The sequence below is a fragment of the Callithrix jacchus genome, chromosome 11 (genome assembly GCF_049354715.1).
Source record: "Callithrix jacchus isolate 240 chromosome 11, calJac240_pri, whole genome shotgun sequence".
Classification (NCBI taxonomy): domain Eukaryota; kingdom Metazoa; phylum Chordata; class Mammalia; order Primates; family Cebidae; genus Callithrix; species Callithrix jacchus.
Genome location: NC_133512.1, coordinates 92670536 through 92693207, shown reverse-complemented (window position 1 = coordinate 92693207; position 22672 = coordinate 92670536). Strand labels below are relative to the sequence as shown.

Genomic DNA, 22672 nt, shown 5'->3' with positions numbered 1-22672 from the left:
CACACAGGCCGAGAGCCAGGCAGTGACCCAGCCAGCCCTCCCGGGACATCCCCTCACACAGAAGCCTGGGGAGCAGACCAGTGCCCCAAACAACCCCCATCTCAGAGGACAAAACAAACCCAAAGCTGAGCCCTGGTCTTCTTTTTAAGCAGAGTTAATGACCATTCTCCTGTCTCCACTGTTTAAATGCCATCTTTATGGGTCTGAGTATAGATTTGAATCAGAGAAAAGCGGGCATTTGGTGCATGTTTTACATTTTAAAATCTAGTGCAGAGGACTCGGGGAGGGGCCCACATGAACTGTGGTTATTACCACCCACGGCACGGATCGAGTGGGGAGCCGCAGCGATGATTCCCAGGACACAAAGCCAGCCCCCGCCTTTACCTAGGGGTACACCAGGGTCTCATTTTCCTTAGAGAGGCACTGAGCCAGGGAGAGAGGCCGTCCCTGGGGAAGGGACCGTGGGGAAGGCGCCACCCTTGCTTCCAAGCCTGGTTTAACTGTCAGAGCCAGAGAGGGCTGAAGAGTGGGCTCAGAGATGAGATTTCGACTCAAATTATGAGGGATATTTCAAGAAAAGTGAGTCACGTGGCCTATTGGGTTATCGTCCAATTGTCCCCAATTTTTTTGCGCCTCTGTCTCAGGCCCTTTGCTGTGTAACTTTGCAGTTCTTCCCACCTTGCCCCTGACGTTGGGCTCGGCCAGGTGGCCTGCCAGGTGAACGTGGTAGAAGGGACAGAGAGGTACATAACCCACCGGTTGCATGGAAAATTCATGGTGAGAACCATCAACCCAAAAGGCAGAAGCAAGACAAGCTGGCGACCAGGTGACTTGGAGTTCACTGTGGCATGGAGCTGGTGTCAGACCTTTGGGTCTGATTTTCAGCTTGGCCAATTGAAGAGACCCACCCACGGGAGGCAGAGAGAGTCCCCAGATCCAGGGGCTCCAGGTGTGGCTATGCAAACGGCACATGTCAGGGTCCTGCAGAAGTGCCGTGTGTTTCCAGCATCAGGGCAGGAGATACTCAGAGGGCACAGACTGTCTGCGTCCTTGACCGGGCTCCCAGGGGCGGCGTCACAAAGGGCCCTGTGCTCCGGGCTGCCCTCTGCTGTCGGCATCGCAAAATTTTTCCTGACGCTTCATGCCATTTTCATTTTGCACTGGGCGGCAAAAATTATACAGCCAGTCGGGTCACAGGGAACCAAGTAACTAAGGGTTGACAGTGGCCAGATGGCGGCTGTGTCTGAGTCCATTCTGGCCAATGTAACAACTGGGTAGCTCGTAAGAGAAATGTGTTTCTCGCTGTCCCGGAGGCTGGAAGTCCACCATCCAGGTGCCGGCAGATTCAGTGTCTCGGAAGGGCCCACTTCCTGGTTCATGGAAGTCTTGCTGCATCCTCTCATCGTGGGAGGCGGGTGGGAGGGCAAGGGGCCTCTCTGGAGGCTCTTTTCTGAGGGCGCCAGCCCCATTCATGAGGCTCCACCTCCCAACACCATTCCCTAGGGCTTCCACATCTGAATACGAGGGGACATGAACATTTGGACCTTAGCTGCCAGCCCCCTGCACCGGGTCAGGCGTGCAGGGAACCCGGGCCTGGGAAAAGGGCATGCCAAGGCTGAAGTTCGGGTGACCCGGCTCCATCAGAGATGCAGCGGGCAGCCCACAGCCCCACAGCCGGCGGGCACGGGACCTCCCCATCAGTCCCTGGGTGCTGCCCTGTGCCAGGCACAGTGCCTCAGGTGTGTTATCTCATGGCACGTCCACAGCCCCCCCATAAATAAACAGCATCCCCTGTACTTTAAACTCGGGGACTCTGAGGCACAGAGAGTGTCAATAAATTGCCCAGGGACCCAGGGCCAGGGAGCAGCCAGTGCTCAGGCAGTCATCTTCCTGAAGGTAGCACCATCAGAACTGAGGATTTTTACTGCCACCTAATTCCGAATGAACTTGTTAGAGTTCTATAGAATGGAGGGAAATTGGGTAGAAAATGGCTGAGCTCCCAGTGGATGGACAAAGAGGACAGACAAGGAGGCTGCAGGCCATGTGCAGGAGGAGAGGGGAGGAGGAGGCAGGGCTGGGAGGCAGCGGAACCCTTTGTCACAGCGGCCACCCAGGGCTTCTGAGCCCAAAGCCCTGGCAGATGAGGCAAGGGGCCGGAAGCAGAGCCTCTTTCGGGAGGTGGCCCAGAGTGTCAGGCTGTGCCTGGCAGGATCGTGGGGCGGCTCTCCCCCGGGAAGGTCTCTCTCCTGTAGGGAACACCATCAGAACCAAGAGGATCTTTACCATCGCCTAATTCCGAATGAACTTGTTAAAGCATTTTTAGTGTAATGAAAACATTAGATCAATCCCAAGCAGGGACCGTTGTCATTAAATCAATAGCCCGGGTGGTCCCTCATGCTGACAGCTGATGCGTGCGGGAAGGTCGGCTCACAATGAGAGTCGCACGGTGCCCTCCGCAGCAACTGGGGCGAGGGGGGGGGCCGGAGAGATAAAAATCTGCTCCGCCTGAAGAACCTTGAACAGGGAGGACAGGTGGGATTGAGTCAAGGTTGCAGGCGCCCTGGAGAAGAGCAGGGTGACCGTGGCAGCGGCGCAGTGAGAGCTGCACCTGCACGGTGGCTGTTTCAGCGGGAACAGAGCAGGTTCTTACAGTGTCTGTGGTGCCTGCACCACCAGGATTCCCACCACACACCCTTCATCATCGCTCCAGATGAGTCCCACAGACCAAAGAAAGGGACAGGGAGAGTAGGGCAGAAGTCAATCCCATAAAAGAGGCCCAAGGTGAACAGTGGGAGTAACCTCGATGGGAAGCCAGGGAAGCTGGGGCCCCACAACCCAGGGCAGGCCTCGGTGGGCAGTGGCTAAACACCACCCCGGGAAGTATAGGTCTCGAGGATGCGTACACTGGGTCTGGAAGCCTCACAGCCTCATGCTTTTAGCTTTCTAAGAAGGGACCTGTACTGAGATAAAGGGGAACTGGGGTGGGAAGACAAGAACAGCTGTTCAACACACTAATGTGTGCACCCGGGAGCATTATAACCATAACTCCCCAACCTATGCATACACATGTGTGTGCATACACACAAGCACATGCACACCACACACGTGCACACACACATGCTCATGCGCATGCACACACATGCCATGTGGGCAGCATCTGGGATGGACTCAAGTTCACCATCAGACCTTAGATAGAACCGCAGAGGGTGCCAGGCGGGAGCTCAGCCGGATGGCGTCTGTGGATGAGCCAGTTAGCAAACGAAAGAAGAGGCCGGGCGTGGTGGCTCACACCTGTAATCCTAGCACTTTGGGAGGCCAAGGCCAGCAGATCACCTGAGGTCAGGAGTTCGAGACCAGCCTGGCCAACATGGTAAAACCCCATCTCTACTGAAAAAAAAAAAAAAAAATACAAAAATTAGCTGGCCAGGGTGACAGGCACCTGAAATCCCAGCTACTTGGGAGGCTGAGGCAGGAGAATCGCTTGAACCCGGGAGGCAGAGGTTGCAGTGAGCTGAGACTGGGCCACTGCACTCCAGCCTGGGAAACAGAGCGAGACTCTGTCTCAAAAAAAAAAAAAACCAAAAACACAACAACGGAAAGAAATCATTCTAAGCCTGTCCTTTCTCTTCGCTCAGTTTATACTATTTATACTATGCTCATTAAATACTATTTATTTTTTACTCCAAGAAGAATGGTCAGGTGAAAATATATAAATCTTACACATAATTTAAGAAATGCTAGGGCCAGGTATGGTGGCTCACACCTGTAATCCCAGCACTTTGGAAGGCCGAGGCAGGTGGATCACCGGAAGTCAGGAGTTTGAGGCCAACCTGGCCAACATGGTGAAACCATGTGTCTACCAAAAATACAAAAATCACCCAGGCCTGGTGGTGGGCGCCTCTAATCCCAGCTATTCCGGAAGCTGAGGCAAAAGAATCCTGCCTTGACCCTGAGGCAGACGTTGCAGTGAGCCCAGATTGCGCCACTGCACTCCAGCCTGGGCAACAGGAGAGAAAGTCTGTTTCAAAAAGAAGAAAAGAAATGCTAATAAAATTAAGTGAAAACTTTCTTTTATCAGATTGGCAAAAATTGAAAATGCAGAGTTTATTGAAGAATGTGCACAAACCATCATATACTAAGTGCTAGATAGTGAACTGGCAGAAACCTTGGGAGATGCACAAAAACTGTCAGGAAGAGAGTTCCAAAACCCTGTTAGTGAAAAACGCAAGTGAAATCATTCTGTGAATAGCTTGGAATTTGTGTTTAAAAACAAAAGCCAGCACCTCAGGCCTTACTAGAAAGAGGATAGCTCCTATCACAAAACCAGAAAACACCACCTGTCAGCGAGGATGTGGAGAGCCTGTCCCCCTGGACACTGCTGCGGCGAGTGCAAAACGGTGCAGCCACTGTGAAAACAGTGTGAGAACTCCCATCCGACCCAGCAATTTCCCCTCTGAGGATAAACACAGAGAATTGAAGGCTGGATCTCAAAGAGGTGTTTGCACTTCCGTGTTCCTAGCAGCAGATTCACAGCAGCTGAAACATGGATGCAAACCGAACGCCCATCGACCAATGAATGTACAAACACAGTGCGGTCTGTACATCCCATGGAGTATTATTCAGCCTTAAAGAGGACGGGAATCCTGACGCATGTCACAACCTGGATGGACCTCAAGTATATTTTGCTGAGTGAAATAAGGCAGGCGCAAAAGGGTAAATATGGCAGATTCTGCTTATGTGAGACCCCCTAGAGTGGTCAAACCCACAGAGACAGAAAGTAGAACCGTGGATGCCAGGGGCTGCGGGGTGACAGAGTGGAGAGTTTGTGCTTCATGGGGGCAGAGCTCCAGTCTGGGAAGATGGAAAGTTCTGGAGACAATGGGGGTGAGGGATGGATGCTCAGAAATTTGTGCCTAATGCCACTGAACTAACTGTACGCTTAGATGGTTAAGATGGCAAGTTGTAGGTTATGTGCATTTCGCTGAAATTAGAAATCAGACTGAAGCCTCATGGATCTATGTCACATTCACACAGCTGCGCCAGAGACCCTGTCAAGGGACGCCCACCCTGGGACCGCTAACTCCCTGGCATTTCCAGCCTTTTTTGCAGTCAGCAGAGGAAGCCGGGAATCTGCTGGAGGCCAGAGGAAGCTCTCAGGTGCCCGCATCAGGCAGAGGTGGGTGCTAAGGGGTGTCAGCAGGGCACCAACAGGCTGGTGACCCCTCTGCCTCGGAGGGAGGCAATCCACACAAACCCTTCACCACTGCTCAGAGATGCTAGGTGCCAACGTTAGGCATGATTTCAGTTATCAACTGCCCTAGCCTCTTCCCATAGGACTTACGGAGAACAGCCAACACCACAGAACTCCATGGAAGGGGCTTAGCTGCGGTGTCACCAACCCAAATACTTCAGGAAGGGAGACGAAGGCCAGGGCTGTGTGCTTTGCCAATAGCCTCTCTCTCTGAGAATATAACGATGATTGGTGAGAAGGTGGCAAAGAATGCTGATTTCATGCATTTTATCGCCTATATGACTCCTAGAAGGAGGGCAGGCAGGATGCTCACTTCCCCTAAGTAGGTTTGGTTTTCTGTATTTTGTTTTGTGAGGCAGGATGAGGAGAATCGCTTCAGGACATGCAGCAGCGGCGCTGCCCGCTCTGCATTCACTGTGAGTACCCAGGGCCGTTTGTGCCAGAGAGACAGAATTCAACCAAATTGAAGGAGACGAGATGCCTCTTCCCAGGTTTCCCTAAATGGGTTGGCTTCAAATCGAAGAAAATACTGAAAGAGATTTTAAAAGAGCAATGCAGAAGGAAACAGAAAGAAAAGAAGAAAGCCCTAAGACAGGAGATCTCATCATGGAGTTGGAGCTGGACCAGGTGAAACAGTGAGATCCATGAGGCGCCTGGCCGTACCATCTCTCCCGGGGATTGATGATGAAACCATCTCTCCATTTCTCTGCTCAGCTTGTCCTCTCCACCTCCCATGCCCTCATCCCCGGGCTTACCAACTTCCTGACTCCCCACCCCACTTCTCCAAGCCTCGCTTTTGCCCCCACCCGGCATGCCCCAGCCCTGCACCTGCTGTGTTCAGAACTCATCAGCAAGTCAAAATGTCTGAGTGCCCGAATACATGCCCTTTTGCAATTATATGCAAATGCTGGAAAACACTATTAGGACGCACACCCAGGAGTTCCAACGTGTCCTCTTCAGCCCTCAGGGCTTCCTGGCCTCCTCCTGGCCTGCACCCTGCAACACGCACACCCGACTCTGGAAACCTGAGGCCAGCGGCGCCGCCTGCCTTGCTCTTCACACCACTCTCGTGTATGGAGAGGGATCTGTTGCCAAAACGATTTTGATAACCTTTTAGGCCTTTCCAGAGCATCCTGCAAAGCTCATCCCCCTGATCCCCGCTCTGTCCCAGAGCACCCGGCACGCTCACCTCGGACTGTCCCAGAGGCACTGCTAGGCCCCCAGCCTGGGTTATGCATTTGCATTTGAGCAGCAGCTTCCTGGAAACAATGCTGTAGAGTCAAAGGCAAGCCCTGGGTCTGGACAAAGAGAATGTACTTTGGGTGATAGTATCTTTTGCTCCATCTCCAATCCCTGAAACCCCAGAGAGTACCTGCTGATGTGTGGAGTGGGCGTGGGGATTGACTCTGGGAAGGTTCTTGGAAAAGGCTCAACTGACACCCACCAGTGACACGACGGACCCTGGCGACACCCCTATTCACACCTTCTCTGTCACTAGCCCCTCCACTCTCATGCCTCAGCCCCAGCCCACTCTCCCTCTAGCAGCTTACATGGCATGGGCCCTTGGTTCAGACAGTCTCTCTGGGCTCCCAGCCCTGCCTTCCCCTCCACACCCAATCCCTAGCCCCTGGTGACCACCAGGACACCTGAAGCCACCACGCCTGTCCTGTCCCTCTCTTGGTTCCAAACCCAGCTGGAGAAGCCAGCACTGGTAAGAGAGCATCCTCCAACTGCCCAGACAGAGCTTGGTCAGACCTGCCTGCATCCCAAGGAGCTGCCCAGGAGAAGCACCACACGACAGAGGTAGACAGCAGAGGCCCCACCCAGACGCAGCCTAGGCCAGCACCAGCAGAGGCATCGGGGGCTCAGTCCCAGCCTTCAGAGCCTCTTCTGTCCAGGTGCCCAGTCCCTGCCACAGTGGGACCTGTCCTCCTTGCTGGTACCACCAATTCTCTCAAGGCTCTTACGTCGCCCACTGTAACCAACGTGATGGAGGCCTCTCTGCCTCCTGTAACCAACCTGCTCTGCCTCTGTTCTCCGATCAGCTAAAAGCCACCCACGAATTCCTGCATCCAAGGGGCAAGCTTCAGCCAGGAGACCTGAAAGTGTTTTTTAAAACTCAGTTGTAACTAACTGGCATCTTGCAACCAGCAGCCGCGTGAGAGATCTCGTCCAAGGCTCAGGGACAGGTGCATGCCTTCCCCTGCCGCCAGGCTGAGCCATGACCACCCCAGCCCACCCCAAGTGAGCTCAGAGAGGTGAAATTCCCCCAAGTTCATGGAGCCAGGGCACAGTGGGGGCAAGGCTGGAACCCAGGGTGGCTGCCCTCAAGGCTGGATGCAGGGCCTGGACTGGAGGTCTGAGAAGGACCCCAAAGAGCTTCTCTTTAAGTACCCAGGAGTTGGGTGACAGGGAAGGACAGTGGCCGAGTGGTCTGGCCCCCTTGGGGAAGGGTTTGCTGGGCTCCTTGGAAGCCCCTGGATGCCTGCGGCACCCACCTTTGTACACACTCACCTCCACAGAACACCTCTGGGTCCCGAGCACTCCGGGCCAGCCCTGGCCCCAGCAGCAGGGCCAGCATAGCCAGGGGCAGCAGCGTGGGCCGCATTCCAGTGGACTCACTGTGCCCCTTACATCGGCCTCCTCCCGGGCCCTTCCCCGGCCTCTCCGAGAGTGCTGGGCGAGCAGCAGAGAAATGGCATGCAAAGTCCCCAGGCCTCACTGCCCTAGATACTCAACCCGCCCTCCAGGTGCTGCACCTGGGCCCCTTCCCAGTGAGCCAGCTGTGCCCGCACCACCTGCTGGTCACCACCTGGTCCCCACCCCCACTCCACCCCTAAACCTGCCCTGCCTGCCCTTCCCTAGGGGTACCCAGTCACCCCTACCCCACATCCCTTCACCTGTCTCAGGTTCCTGTCATGGATTCTGCATCCCTCTGAGGACCCTGGGACTTCTTCAGAACAGCATCTGGACACAAAGCTCAAGGTACTCACTGCGTTCATTGCTGCAGGGGGGTCAGGAAGAGAAGGAGGAGATATCTGTATGTATCCACATAGGCAGACACAGGTGCGCGTGCCTCGCTGACTTGCTGGGTCTATGCGCACATCTGAACGAGCCTGCAGGCTGACACTGAGACCCCTGTCCCAGCCTGGCGCCTCTGGTTCTTCCTCGCTTTCTCCTTTCCAAAGGTAGTGGAGCCTTCTCCAGCAGCAAGAGACTGGCTCCTGTCTTCCTGGAAAGGTCAATTTGCTCCATTCCCTGCATCTCTCCTCAGCCCCTGCCACTTCTTCATGTCACTTGCTCCCCTCCCCAAGCTATGTCATTCATCAGGGCCCAGAGAATGGGCTCCATAAATAACAGCCTTGTCAGGTCTTGACGGACAGCCTGCTGCATGCCAGGGTCCGTGCTTTATGCAGGGATTCACCTTCAATTCACTCAATATCCCCAACCTACGGATAGGAAACCGAGCCTAAGGAAGACGTCCTTTGCTCAGGTACGCTCGCTGGTATGCTTAGTGACATAATTTGATTTTTAGTCAGGGCAGCCATGTGCTCATCTCCTGGTTCCCTTGCTCCTAGGTGTGGCTAGGAGCTGAAGCTCTCGCTGGTGAGGTGTCAGCAAAGGTTGTTGGCAGGGCCTCTGAAAAACCTCTTTAAAAGTGGGAAGACTGGCCGGGCATGGTGGCTCATGCCTATAATCCCAGCAAATCACCTGAGGTCAGGAGTTCGAGACCAGCCTGGCCAACATGGTGAAACCCTGTATCTATTAAAAATACAAAAATTAGCCAGGCGTGATGATAGGCAACTGTAATCCCAGTTACTTGGGAGGCTGAGGCAGGAGAATCACTTGAACCCGGGAGGTAGATGTTGCAGTGAACTGATATTGCACCATTGCACTCCAGCCTGAGTGACAAGAGTGAAACTCTGTCTCAAAAAAAAGAAAAAAAGAAAGGAAAGAAAAGAAACCCAAGTAAGGTTGTGAGCAAAAAGACTAGCAAAATTAAGAATTTGATAACACAAGGAGTCAGCAGTGGTCTGATGAAACACCAGCCTCATATCATTTGTGGGAGTGAAAGTGGGCACCGCCTCCAGTGAGGGCAACCTGGTAAAAGTCAAATAATCACTGAAGTTAGAAGCACATGTCCTGGGACACCCAGTGATTCCTCCTGCAGGAATTCACCCACACATACACATGCACAAGCACACAATGGTTCATGTTCAAAGTTATGGAGTGCAGCATTGTTTGAAACAGCCAGAGATTTAAAAAAAAAAAAAAAAAAACGGCCGGGCTCAGTGGCTCACGCCTGTAATCCCAGCACTTTGGGAGGCCAAGGCGGGTGGATCACGAGGTCGAGAGATCGAGACCATCCTGGTCAACATGGTGAAAGCCCGTCTCTACTAAAAATACAAAAAATTAGCTGGGCATGGTGGCGCGTGCCTGTAATCCCAGCTACTCGGGAGGCTGAGGCAGGAGAATTGCCTGAACCCTGGAGGCGGAGGTTGCGGTGAGCTGAGATCGCGCCATTGCACTCCAGCCTGGGTAACAAGAGCGAAACAAAAACCAAAACAGCATTTTGGAGATCATCCCATAGCATGGCATAAAGACATTTCCCTTTCACTTTCCTGGCGCAGTGGTTCATTGCACCACACTTTAACAAGTGTCCTACTGAAGCCAGTTTTTTTTTTTTTTTTTTGAGATAGAGTCTCTCTCTCTGTCACCAGACTAGAGTGCAGTGGCGCAATCTTGGCTCATGGCAACCTCCTCATCCTGGGTTCAAGTGATTCTCCTGCCTCAGCCTCCCAGGTAGCCAGGACTACAGGTGACACCACCATGCCCAACTAATTTTTGTAGTTTTAGTAGACACAGGGTTTCACCATGTTGTCCAGGATGGCCTTGATCTCCTGACCTCATGATCTGCCCACCTCAGCCTCCCAAAGTGCAGGGATTACAGGCATGAGACACCACACTCAATCACAAAATGTATTTTTTTTTTTTTGAGACAGAGTCTTACTCTGTCACCAGGCTGGAGTGCAGTGGCGCAATCTCAGCTCACTGCAACCTCCGGCTGGGTTTAAGCGATTCTTCCGACTCAGTCTCCCGAGTAGCTGGGACCACAGGCGCGTGCCACCATGCCTGGCTAATTTTTGTATTTTTAGTAGAGACGGGGTTTTACCATGGCCAGGATGGTCTCGATCTCTTGACCTCGTGATCCGCCCGCCTCGGCCTGCCAAAGTGCTGAGATTACAGGCGTGAGCCACCGCGGCCTGCCACAAAATGTATTTTTAAGTTAAAAAAAAAATAAAAGATTCCAAACAGTGTGTGTATAGCAGGTCCTTGACTCGGGATGATTTGACTTGTAACGTTTTTACTTTATGAGGGTGTGATAGCAACATGTATTCTGTAGAAACCATACTTGAAATGTCCAGATTTGATCTTTCCCAGGCTAGTATATGCATCACGGACTCTCTCAAATCTAGGCAGGGGCGGCTGCAGCTGCCAGTCAGCCCTGAGACCACAAGGGTGAGTAACCTGCCCTCCGCATCGGGCTGTGCCACCCGGTCATTTTGCCAGCTGTGGGGTGATGTATTCTGAGCACAGTTAAGGCAGGCCAGGCTAAGCTGTGATGTTCCCTTGGTTGACTGTATTAAGTGCATTTCGACTTAAAATACTTCCAACTTACGATGGGTTTATTGGGATGTGATGTCATCCTAAGCTGAGAAGCATCTGTAATGTAATATGCTACTCTTCGAGTAGAATAAAACATTTCTGGAAGGATAACAAGATCAGTCTTCTCTGAGTAGAAAAACTGAGTGGCTGGGGGCCCTTGGATAATAAAAAATCTGGCCTTTGTCCCTAGTTCCTGGATGGGAGACTCAGCTAAGTCCTGGGAACTTCCCAAGTGGTTAGACCCCCTTCATTATTCACATGACTCCAGGTGGGCCCTGGGAGCTCGTGCTAATGAGGTCACCCAGCGCAGCCCCTGGATGCCTGCAGGAGGGGAGGTGATCACTAGCAAGCCTAATCATGTGATGAGAGGGCCAGGGCTTTGGGCCTAGGGCTATCAGCCCAACCTGTTTACCTCTTAGAGGCGGTGGGGGAGCTGGAGACTGAGTTTTTTCCCCCTCAGGTTTTCCCCGCTCCAGTTCCATAACCCACTGTGCTGATGGAATGAGATGCCAATATAAGCTGTGATTGAGGCTCCGTGGAGGGCCCAGGTGTGCCTGGAAGGTGATGTGTGCTGATCCACGGGGAGGACATGGAAGCTCTGCATTCGGGACCCAACCAGCCCTCGCCCCACGTGTCTCTTCCTTTAGCCAGCCTGATGGGTGTTCTTTATTATGAAAATGGGATTGTGGCCAGGTGTGGTGGTTAACACCTATAATCTCAACACTTTGGGAGGCCAAGGCGGGCGGATCACCTGAGGTCAGGAGTTCAAGACCAGCCTGACCAATATGGTAAAAGCCCGTCTCTACAAAAATACAAAAATTAGCCAGGCATGATGGCGGGTGCCTGTAATCCCAGCTACTTGGGAGGCTGGGGTGGGAGAATCGCTTGAACCCAGGAGGCGGAGGTTGCAGTGAGCTGAGATGGCACCACTGCACTCCAGCCTGGGTGACAGAGCAAGACTCTGTCTCAAAGTAAATAAATAGGATCCTAAGTGCAAAACTTTCACAGGCTCTGGGCATGTTCCAGTGAGTTATAAAACCTGAGGTGATCAGGGGAGCCCCTGGATTTGTAGCAAGTTGGTCAGAGGTGCAGGTGGCCTGGGGACCCCACTTGAGGCTGGCATCTGAAGCAGGGGCCATCTTGTTGGAACCCTGCCCTTAACTCACTTATGCCAGAGGTTGCAAACTTTTTTGTGAAAAATCAGACCTTGGCAATGACCTTGAGCTGTAGGATATAAATAGGTCCCACAACCTTAGTGTTCCAATAATGGAACAGTAGGCATAGGTTAAACCTGTAAGGTCTGATGCTAACTGGGTGGCTAGTGTCAAAATCGAATTACAGTTTCAAAGTGAAAAAAAAAAGGGAAATAAATTTTTTCTATAAACATTTTGTACCTCTTTTGAGTATATTTCCTATTTACAAACAAATACATAAAATGAAAAGAAAGGTATTTTAACTCTAAGAAAAACAAATAGTTTTATGTGAAAGCCATGGTGCAAACATGAAGTCTACTAAAATGTGGCCTAATTCTGAGCTCCTGACGGAGCTTAAGAAGAAAGACTTCCTTCCCTCGGACAGGGAGCCCTCTCCTCCGAGAGGGGAGTCCAACGCTTCCCGCCTGCCTCACGTGCTTCAGAAGCTCTTTCATTCTCCCTTCGATTTTACCAACCAGCCCCGAGCAAACAGACCTCTGACCCTTGAAGGCAGGAACACTTTGAGTTTCTCCCTGTGAGGCACAAGGGCCGGGGCCAAGCTGCTCAGGTGAGGGAAGTCTGGAGGACTCAAGCCTTGGGTGTGTTTGATTTCAACACCACAAGGAAAGCCTCCTCACGTGCACCGCATGGGCTTGCAGAAAGCAGCCCCAGCCCCGAGGAAGGCATTCAGAAAAGCACGCTCCACTCCGCGCCCGGCGGTCCCTCTTCCTGGTGTCCTTGAAGCTCTCTGGCTGGGGTGTTTGGTTTTGTTTTTCCTTCTCTTTGCATCCTCATTTCTCCTCTGGGCTTTTTTGTTGCACAAAACAGAAAAAAGAGAAGAAAAACATTTTGGCAGACTGTCTTACTCTGTGGCCACAGGAAATCAGGGAGGACTAACCGTGGCGGGAGCTGAGTGACTCCAGCCCCCTCTTTCGGAGCACGGAGCCGCTGAGCAAGAAGGCATGGCCTGCTGGGCTGGGCCCACATCCTACAAAACTCCACAATTTACCGGGGTCAGCCTGGGCAGGCCCTCCACGTCCATGGCCTGTGTCCAGTGGGTCGCACAGCTGAGCACTGCCTGGAGGCACTGGTGTCACCTTGGGTGTGGCATTGGTGTCACTGACTCTACTGCATCTGCTGGCCCAGACTTTCGGGCCTGTGTGTCCTCTGCTTGTCTGTGGCTCTCCCCAGAGGCAGGCTTAGTCCTGCCCAGCGCTGCAGAGCATCCGTCCCGGTGGTCTTTCCAAGCTTCAGCCCCCTGGGCAGGTCCAGACTGAGAAATCACAGGCAGGTCAGGGCAACCCTGCACGGCCCTCTCAGACTCCAGCCCAGCACCCGCTGAAGCCCCAGAACTGCTCCTTAAGGACTTTGGCCGCCGCATCCTCTGCCTGGGGCCGCATGACGAGGCTCTGCAGGGCTGAGGTGGGGCCTGGTGCTCGGAATAATGAGTGCATCCAAGCCACACCACGTGGCTCTATGGGTGTCCCGTCCCCCTTCTCGGCCAACCCTCGACCTGAGCATCAGCACAGCGTCGTTTGAGCCGGGGGAGCATAGAGTTTAAATAGGCTGGTTCCTTCTGTCCACCAATAGTGACTCCAGGCCCGGTGGGGCCAGGGAGGGCACCCAGGACTGAAGAAAGTGCTGGCCTGTCCCCTTGCCATCCCTCCTCTCAAGCCTACCGGCCAACAAAAGAAGCATGAGCCCCAGTTGGAATGAGGCTGGTCCGGCGCCTCTGACCTGCTCCCGTGCTACAGTGAGGACGGAGAGAGCAGCAGCGCCTGACTCCAGCTGCCTGACCTAACTACTCCTGTTAGGGACCAACTGTGTCCGTGGTGCAGCCCCTCTGAGACTCGGTTTCCCCAATCTGTAAAGGGGGCATGTAGGTGAACTTCAGGTGAGACTTGACTGGGGAAGGCAGGCTCGGATAGCTGGTGAGGCCTCAGGTCTGGGTGTGTCTGGAGGGCATTCCAGGAGAGACTGCTGTTGAATCAGTGACTGAAGAAGGACGCTGTGCCCCCAATGTGGGCTGGTGCCTCCAAGCCGTGGCAGGCCCACAGCGCACAAGGCCGAGCGCAGGCACGTGGCTCCCGCTCCTGCCCCTGCCCCCGCTCCCAGGCTGGGACCCCTTCTGCTGCCCGTGGACACCACACTCCAGGCTCTCTGATGCTTGGGCTCTGGGACTCCCACCAGCAGCCCCGCCACGGGCTCTCAGGTCTTTAGCCTTGAAATGAGAATCACACCAACAGCTTCCCTGGGTCTGATGCCTTCAGACGTGGCCTCAGCCAAGCCACGGGCTTCCCTGGGTCTCCAGCATGCAGATGGCCAGTCTAGGCCTCCTGAGCCTCACAATTCCCCTAAGAACCCCCCCATACATCTGCATCTATCTCCATAGATATCTACGCAGCCACATAACTAACTCCATATCTAGCTACGTGGATATTTATGTACCCACAGAACTAAATCTCTGTCATCTCCCAGATATCTATGTATCCATGTTTCCATCTGTCTCTATCCATCCGCCCTATGGTTTCTGTGTCTGGAGAACCAGCCCAACACAAGGATGAGAATAGGCTCCATCTGACCAGGCCCAGTGGCTCACGCCTGTAATCTCAGCACTTTGGGAGGCCCAGGAGGGCAAATCACCTGATGTTGGGAGTTTGAGACCAGCCTGGCCAACATGGTGAAACCACGTTTCTACTAAAAATACAAAAATTAGCTGGGCATGGTGGTGCACACCTGTAATGCCAGCTACTCAGGAGGCTGAGGCAGGAGAATTGCTTGAACCTGGGAGGTGGAGGTTGGAGTGAGCTGAGATCATGCCACTGCACTCCAGCCTGGACAACAGAGCAAGACTCCGTCTCAAAAATAAAAGACAAAAAACCTAGACTCTGTCTTCGGGGCTGCCGTAGCGGTTGACCCCATGTTGCAGGTAGCAGCATCTTTGGTGCAGTCCTTAGCCCAGCACAAGCGTTCTGTGGATTTCACGATGCTTAAGCATCGTGTGTGATGCACAGTGCGGTGACTGTTCATGCAGCTGGCTACGCAGGACCCTGAGCTTGCCTGGGGATGGCGGGACCTCTGCTCAATGGCAAAGATGGGTAGAGAAAGAACGGTGGCCTCTGAAGGATGGTTTGAAGAGGAGAGAGACCGAGGAGGCCAGGGCAGATCAAGCTGAGGAAGTAAGGTGGCAACTGAGAGGCACTGGTCAGTCCCATGACAAGGCCTGGCATAGGGGGCTCTGCAGAGAGCCCCAGTCACTGCCATTCTCGACATTGCTTGTGGAGCTGGGTGGCACGCAATGATTTTGCCAGGCTCTTTGACGTGGAGCTGCAGGTGCTGCAGCAGGGCAGGTGGTGGAGTCTGAAGGGACCCTGTGCTCTCTGTCCATTTTCCCTTTCTCAAGTTCCAAACAGGAAGCCAGGCCCAGTGCACCCCCTTCCCAGGGATGCTTGGGCCGAAGTCTGAGGGGACACCTGTGTCCCCGGCATGTGTAGGAGCAGCCTGAGAGAACAGAAGTAGGTTATATGGCAGGCTGGGGACTCTGGGGAAGCCAGAGGAGGAGACTGCAAGGCTGATTCCCAGGATGGTGAGGGACTCCAGTGTGGGCTCCCATCCCAGCAAGGCCTCAGATGCCCGAACTCCCCCGGAGAGGACTCCTCCAGGCTAACCCGGGGCTCCTGCACCTGCTTGGTAAGAGGCACCGGGGCCAGCTGCCTTCCAGGGTCGAGATCAGGAACACATGCACAGAGAAAGTTTAATAAACATATGTCAGCTAAGTGTACGGTTCACGTACTCAAGTTTCCAAATATAAAGCCATAGTCTCTACACCTTCCAAAGAGGCCCAGGCACGCTGTGATGACATTTACAGCCATGGTCATGGTTATTCCATGCATGTGGTTTCATAGGGGAGGAATACCCGGCGTCAGAAGACCGAGATTCAAGACTCAGTTCCACCCACATGTGGGCTGTGTGGCCAAGGGTAGGTCACTGGATCTCCACAGTCCTCCATTTGCTTCCTGTAAATGGATCAACACCACTTTCTAAGTGCAAGGGGTACTTGGGATCCTGCACCAAAACCACTGCATGACGCAGAGACGAGAGCCGGGTCCTCTCCCCACCAGGCGAGAGCCCAGGACCATCTGCAGCCACTTTGCTGGGGTGGTACCTGCTCACATCCTGCTGTGCGTGTAGTCCCAGAGAACGGGCTAAAGGAAAGCCTGTCTTTCATTCAACCTCACTTGTCCACCCAAGGAAAGACTGCCTGGGCAAGCGTGTCTGGAGGCAGATTCAAGGCCATGGCCCCAAACAGTTGGCCTGAGCACTGGGCAAGATGAAAATTCCTGGCACGAGTCTGGCCAGATGACCCGGAGCTGGAGAGAAGGAAAGCCGTAAGTTGGGAAGAGCGGTGAGTCCCTCCTGAGGAACTGCAGAACTGCCTTCTGCTAACGGCACCACCGGGCCTCGGCCTGTTGTTCTGGGAGGGGGCTCAGGAAGGAAAGGCTGCTTTTCTGGACTGGGTAAGTAACTTTTAGGGTCAGGATAACCTGACTGCACTCACTGAGCCTTTAGAACAAAGACCGCAGTCTCGCACATCCCAGAATGGGGCTGTTTATCCTGAGGCTTGTTCCATTTCCAATGATATTGATCGCACCCCTTCTCCAAGCTGGGCAGTAGGGATGTGGGGATGAAAAAGCACAGCTTGCACTCCCTCCAACCACCCGCTAACCTGAGCATGTGTTCCGGTGTGCTGGCACCTGCAGAGCCCGACATCCTGACGCAACCTGTGGATGGGAAGGTATGCTGGCACCTGCAGAGCCAGACATCCTGGTGCAACCTGTGGGTGGGAAGAGGCAACACAGGGAGGGTCAGAAATTTCCAAAGCAAAGAATCTGATGCCTCAGCTCCCCAGGGCAGGAGTCACAGCTTCCTGGCAGCAACAGGCAGGAAGGGCGGTGGTGGGTGCTAGACACGCCCACGGCACCTGGCCAGAGTCCACAGCACCTGCAGCCTCCGAGCCAGCCCCTGGAAGCAGCAAGACAGGGCAGCCAGAGCCTCAGCTTCGCAAACAAACCAGCCTCAATGCTGGGCAGCCTTTGCCATGTAAAATTGCTGGATCCAGTTTGTCCTTGATATGGCTCTCTTTAAGTCTGTTATTGGTGTATAGGAATGCTTGTGATTTTTGCACATTGATTTTATATCCTGAGACTTTGCTGAAGTTGCTTATCAGTTTCAGGAGTTTTTGGGCTGAGATGATGGGGTGTTCTAGATATTCTATCATGTCGTCTGCAAATAGAGACAGTTTGGCTTCCTCCTTTCCTATTTGAATACCCTTTATTTCTTTTTCTTGCCTGATTGCTCTGGCTAGAACTTCCAGTACTATATTGAATAGGAGTGGTGAGAGAGGGCATCCCTGTCTAGTGCCAGATTTCAAAGGGAATGCTTCCAGTTTTTGCCCATTCAGTATGATATTGGCTGTTGGTTTGTCGTAAATAGCTTTTATTATTTTGAGATATGTTCCATCAATACCGAGTTTATTGAGGATTTTTAGCATAAAGTGCTGTTGAATTTTGTCAAAGGCCTTCTCTGTGTCAATTGAGATAATCATGTGGTTTTTGTCTTTGGTTCTGTTTATGTGGTGAATTACATTTATAGACTTGCATATGTTGAACCAGCCTTGCATCCCCGGGATGAATCCTACTTGATCATGGTGGATAAGCTTTTTGATGTGCTGTTGCAATCAGTTTGCCAGTATTTTATTGAAGATTTTTGCATCTATGTTCATCATGGATATTGGCCTGAAGTTTTCTTTTCTTGTTGGGTCTCTGCCAGGTTTTGGTATCAGGATTATGTTGGTCTCATAAAGTGATTTGGGAAGGATTCCCTCTTTTTGGATTATTTGGAATACTTTCAGAAGGAATGGTACCAGCTCCTCTTTGTGTGTCTGGTAGAATTCGGCTGTGAACCCATCTGGACTTGGGCTTTTTTTGTGTGGTAGGCTCTTAATTGCTGCCTCAACTTCAGACCTTGTTATTGGTCTATTCATAGTTTCGGCTTCCTCCTGGTTTAGGCTTGGGAGGACACAGGTGTCCAGGAATTTATCCATTTCTTCCAGGTTTACTAGTTTATGTGCATAGAGTTGTTTGTAATATTCTTTGATGATGGTTTGAATTTCTGTGGAATCTGTGGTGATTTCCCCTTTATCATTTTTTATTGCATCTATCTGGTTGTTCTCTCTTTTCTTTTTTATCAATCTGGCTAGTGGTCTATTTTGTTCATCTTTTCAAAAAAACCAGCTCTTGGATTTATTGATTTTTTGAAGGGTTTTTCTTGTCTCTGTCTCCTTCAGTTCTGCTCTGATCTTAGTTATTTCTTGTCTTCTGCTAGGTTTTGGGTTTTTTTGATCTTGCTCCTCCAGCTTTTTCAATTTTGACGTTAGGGTGTCAATTTTGGATCTCTCCACTCTTCTCATGTGGGCACTTATTGCTATATACTTTCCTCTAGAGACTGCTTTAAATGTGTCCCAGAGATTCCGGCATGTTGTGTCTTCATTCTCATTGGTCGAAGAACTGCTTTATTTCTGCCTTCATTTCATTGTTTACCCAGTCAACATTCAAGAGCCAGTTGTTCAGTTTCCATGAAGCTATGCGGTTCTGGGTTGGTTTCTGAATTCTGAGTTCTAACTTGATTGCACTATGGGCTGAGAGACTGTTTGTTATGATTTCAGTTGTTTTGCATTTGCTGAGGAGTGCTTTACTTCCAATTATGTGGTCAATTTTAGAGTAGGTTTGATGTGGTGCTGAGAAGAATGTATATTCTGTGGATTTGGGGTGGAGAGTTCTGTAACCATCAGGTTTGCTTGTTCCAGGTCTGAGTTCAAGTCCTGGATATCCTTGTTAATTTTCTATCTGGTTGATCTGTCTAATATTGACAGTGTAGTGTTAAAGTCTCCCACTATTATTGTGTGGGAGTCTAAGTCTCTTTGTAAGTCATTAAGAACTTGCCTTATGTATCTGGGTGCTCCTGTATTGGGTCCATATATGTTTAGGATCGTTAGCTCTTCTTGTTGCATTGATCCTTTTACCATTATGTAATGTCCTTCTTTGTCTCTTTTGATCTTTGTTGGCTTAAAGTCTATTTTATCAGAAATGAGAATTGCAACTCCTGCTTTTTTTTTGCTCTCCATTTGCTTGGTAAATCTTCCTCCATCCCTTTATTTTGAGCCTTTGTGTATCCTTGCATGTGAGATGGGTTTCCTGGATACAGCACACCGATGGGTTTTGGCTTTTTATCCAATTTGCCAGTCTGTGTCTTTTGATTGGTGCATTTAGCCCATTTACATTTAGGGTTAATATTGTTATGTGTGAATTTGATACTGCCATTTTGATGCTAGCTGACTGTTTTGCCTGTTAGTTGATGCAGATTCTTCACTTTACAAAAGAAGACATACATGAGGCCAACAAACATATGAAAAAATGCTCATCATCACTGGTCATCAGAGAAATGCAAATCAAAACTACATTGAGATACCATCTCACACCAGTTAGAATGGTGATCATTAAAAAATCTGGAGACAACAGATGCTGGAGAGGATGTGGAGAAATAGGAACACTTTTACACTGCTGGTGGGCATGTAAATTAGTTCAACCATTGTGGAAGACTGTGGCGATTCCTCAAGGACCTAGAAATAGAAATTCCATTTGATCCAGCAATCCCATTACTGGGTATATATTCAAAGGATTATAAATTGTTCTACTATAAGGACACATGCACACGAATGTTCATTGCAGCACTGTTTACAATAGCAAAGACCTGGAACCAACCCAAATGCCCATTGATGATAGACTGGATTGGGAAAATGTGGCACATATACACCATGGAATATTACGCAGCAATCAGAAATGATGAGTTCATGTCGTTTGTAGGGACATGGATGAATCTGGAGAACATCATTCTCAGGAAACTGACACAAGAACAGAAAATGAAATACTGCATATTCTCACTCATAGGTGGGTGATTAACAATGAGAACACATAGACACAGGGAGGGGAGCACTACACACTGGGGTCTATTGGGGGGAATAGGAGAGGGACAGCGGGGGGGAGCTGGGGAGGGATAGCCTGGGGAGAAATGCCAAATGTGGGTGAAGGGGAGGAAGACAGCAAATCACACTGCCACATGTGTACCTATGCAACTATCTTGCATGTTCTGCACATGTACCCCAAAACCTAAAATGCAATTAAAAAAAGAGAAATATAAGAAATTGCTGGATCCCACCTTACATGGATACCGTGAATTTGTATTAACATGACATCTCACATTTAAGGAGCTTCTGAGGCAAGGTAGTGTTAGAAGTTTACCCTCCAGGCAAAAAAGAATGAATAAGAAAAGAAAAAGCCAATAACCTCACCCCTCTGAGGTTTAAAGCACTGGTTCATTTACTAGGGTATATATTTTTCTTTCATTGAATTGTTTTGTCTCTTTTACTTAGATTGAAAACCTCGTGGGCAGGGATCACCTGGCCCTTTTGCCCCCAAGCATAACCAACAATAATCACTCACTTTAAGTAAATGCGTGCCAGAGCGAAGGCCTGTATGTCGAGTAGCTCCGCCCACATCTGCAAGTGCAGAGAAACACTGTGGCTGCCTTCTGTTCTGTGTGGGTTCCCCTGTGCAGAAAAGAAGGGAGCCCCTTTTCCTGAGCTGTCCTCAGGCAAAGTGGGTGCCTGGGCTGGCCATCTAGAGTGCAGGGAGGTCTCACCAACCCGCACATTTACACAGGTGACTGCCAGGCTTGGAGGGGCCCATGGAATAGCAAACCCTGGAGAATGAATTCAGCTGGGAAGGCGATGGAATAACCTTCCCCTTCCGGCCTAAGGAGGGAGGAAACGGGCTTTCCCTGAAGTGTCTGAAAGTAGTTCTGAATGAAGAAGTGAAGCGCCACTAAGCTCCCCAACTCCTTCCTTCCCTTTCTCCCTGTTCTCTTTCCTTTCTTATGCATATTCACCTTTTTTTTTTTTTTTTTTGAGACAGAGTCTTGCTCTGTCACCAGGCTGGAGTGCCATGGCATGATCTCAGCTCACTGCAACCTCTGCCTCCCGGGTTCCCGCAATTCTCCTGCCTCAGCCTCCTGAGTAGCTGGGACAACAGGTGCATGCCATTACGCCTGGCTAATTTTTTGTATTTTAGTAGAGACAGGGTTTCGCTGTGTTGCCCAGGCTGGTCTCGAACTCCTGAGCTCAGGCAATCCACCCGCCTCGGCCTCCCAAAGTGCTAGAATTACAGGCATGAGCCACTGTGCCGGCCTCACCTGTTTTGTGAGAGAACTCCTGCTGAGGCTGGGAGCCTCTCAAGATCTTGCATCCAGAGAGAGCAGGATAACTTCCTCTGTGGATGGGATGATCAGGGAGGACAGGAATGGAGGCTGGAGCCCCGGAACTAGGATACTGCAGGGGATGGCCAGCGCCTGTGCAGACCTGTCTTGGGGTAGTGGTTGGGGGGCATGGACGCCGCAACGTGTGAGGAACGCTGGGATGTGGGGCCGTGGGGCAGCGTGCAGAGGAGCTCCAACATTGAGCTCCTTGTTTTTTCCCAGGTACCTGAGCCAGGGCTGGGGCTAACCAGAGTCCTGGCAGGAAACAATGCGTTTGTGCAAATTGGGTCATCAAGTAAGAGCTTAATAAACAGACTATTTATGAAGAAGGTCTGGGAAGAATTTAAGCAGAGGATGAAGAGACGGTGCGGTACCCTGAGGCCAGTAAAAGCTAGGAGTTGTTCGAGCCACGATTCCAAACCGGGCCGCTGGAACCTGCAGAGAGCAGGTGTAGAAAAGGCTGCACTTCAGGGAAGGTGACTACGAGGGTCCTTTGTATTGTATTTGGGGGAAACGTTTGTATTCTCCCAAAATCCGCATGGTGAAACTTAAGCCCAAAAGTCATGGATTAAGAAGTGGGGCCTTTGGGAGGTGATTACTCATGAGGGCAAAACACTAATGGAATTAGTGCCCTTAAAAAAGAGGCCCAACAGTAGACTTGCTTGAACCCAGGAGGCGGAGGTTGCAGTGAGCTGAGATTGCACTCCAGCCTGGGCAACAAAAGCAAAACTCTGTCTCAAAAAAAAAAAAAAGGCCCAAGAGAACTTGGCACATTGAAGGCACTCTCTATGAGAAACAGACCCCTCACCAGACGCTGAAGCTTCGCGGCTCTTGATCTTGGACTTCCCAGGCTCTAGAATGGTGAGCACTAAACATCTATTGTGTTTAAGTTCCCCAGTCTAAGGTGTTTTGTTACAGCAGCCTGAAGAGACTAAGAAAGAAATTGGTACCAGGAGTGGGGATGTTGCTGTAACAAATACCTAAAAATATGGAGGCTGCTTTGGAGCTAGCAGTGGGGAGAGGCTGGAAGAGTTTGGAGGTGCATGCTAGAAAAAGCTGACATTGCTGTGAACAGAACATCAAGGACGATTCAGGTATGGGCTCAGAAGAGGAGGAGTGCCTCCAAGAAAACCTCAGTCTCCCTCAAGAATGGTAAGAGGTCAGAACGAGAATGTTGGTAGCAATGTCGTCA

The 22672-nt window shown here is 51.3% G+C and overlaps 1 protein-coding gene across 2 annotated transcripts in view; it reads right to left on the bottom strand.

Moving 5' to 3' along the window:
- Nucleotides 1-22672, bottom strand: part of CNPY1 (canopy FGF signaling regulator 1) — a 130154-nt gene that overhangs the window by 57592 nt on the left and 49890 nt on the right. The gene's annotated exons all lie outside the window — the stretch shown is intronic.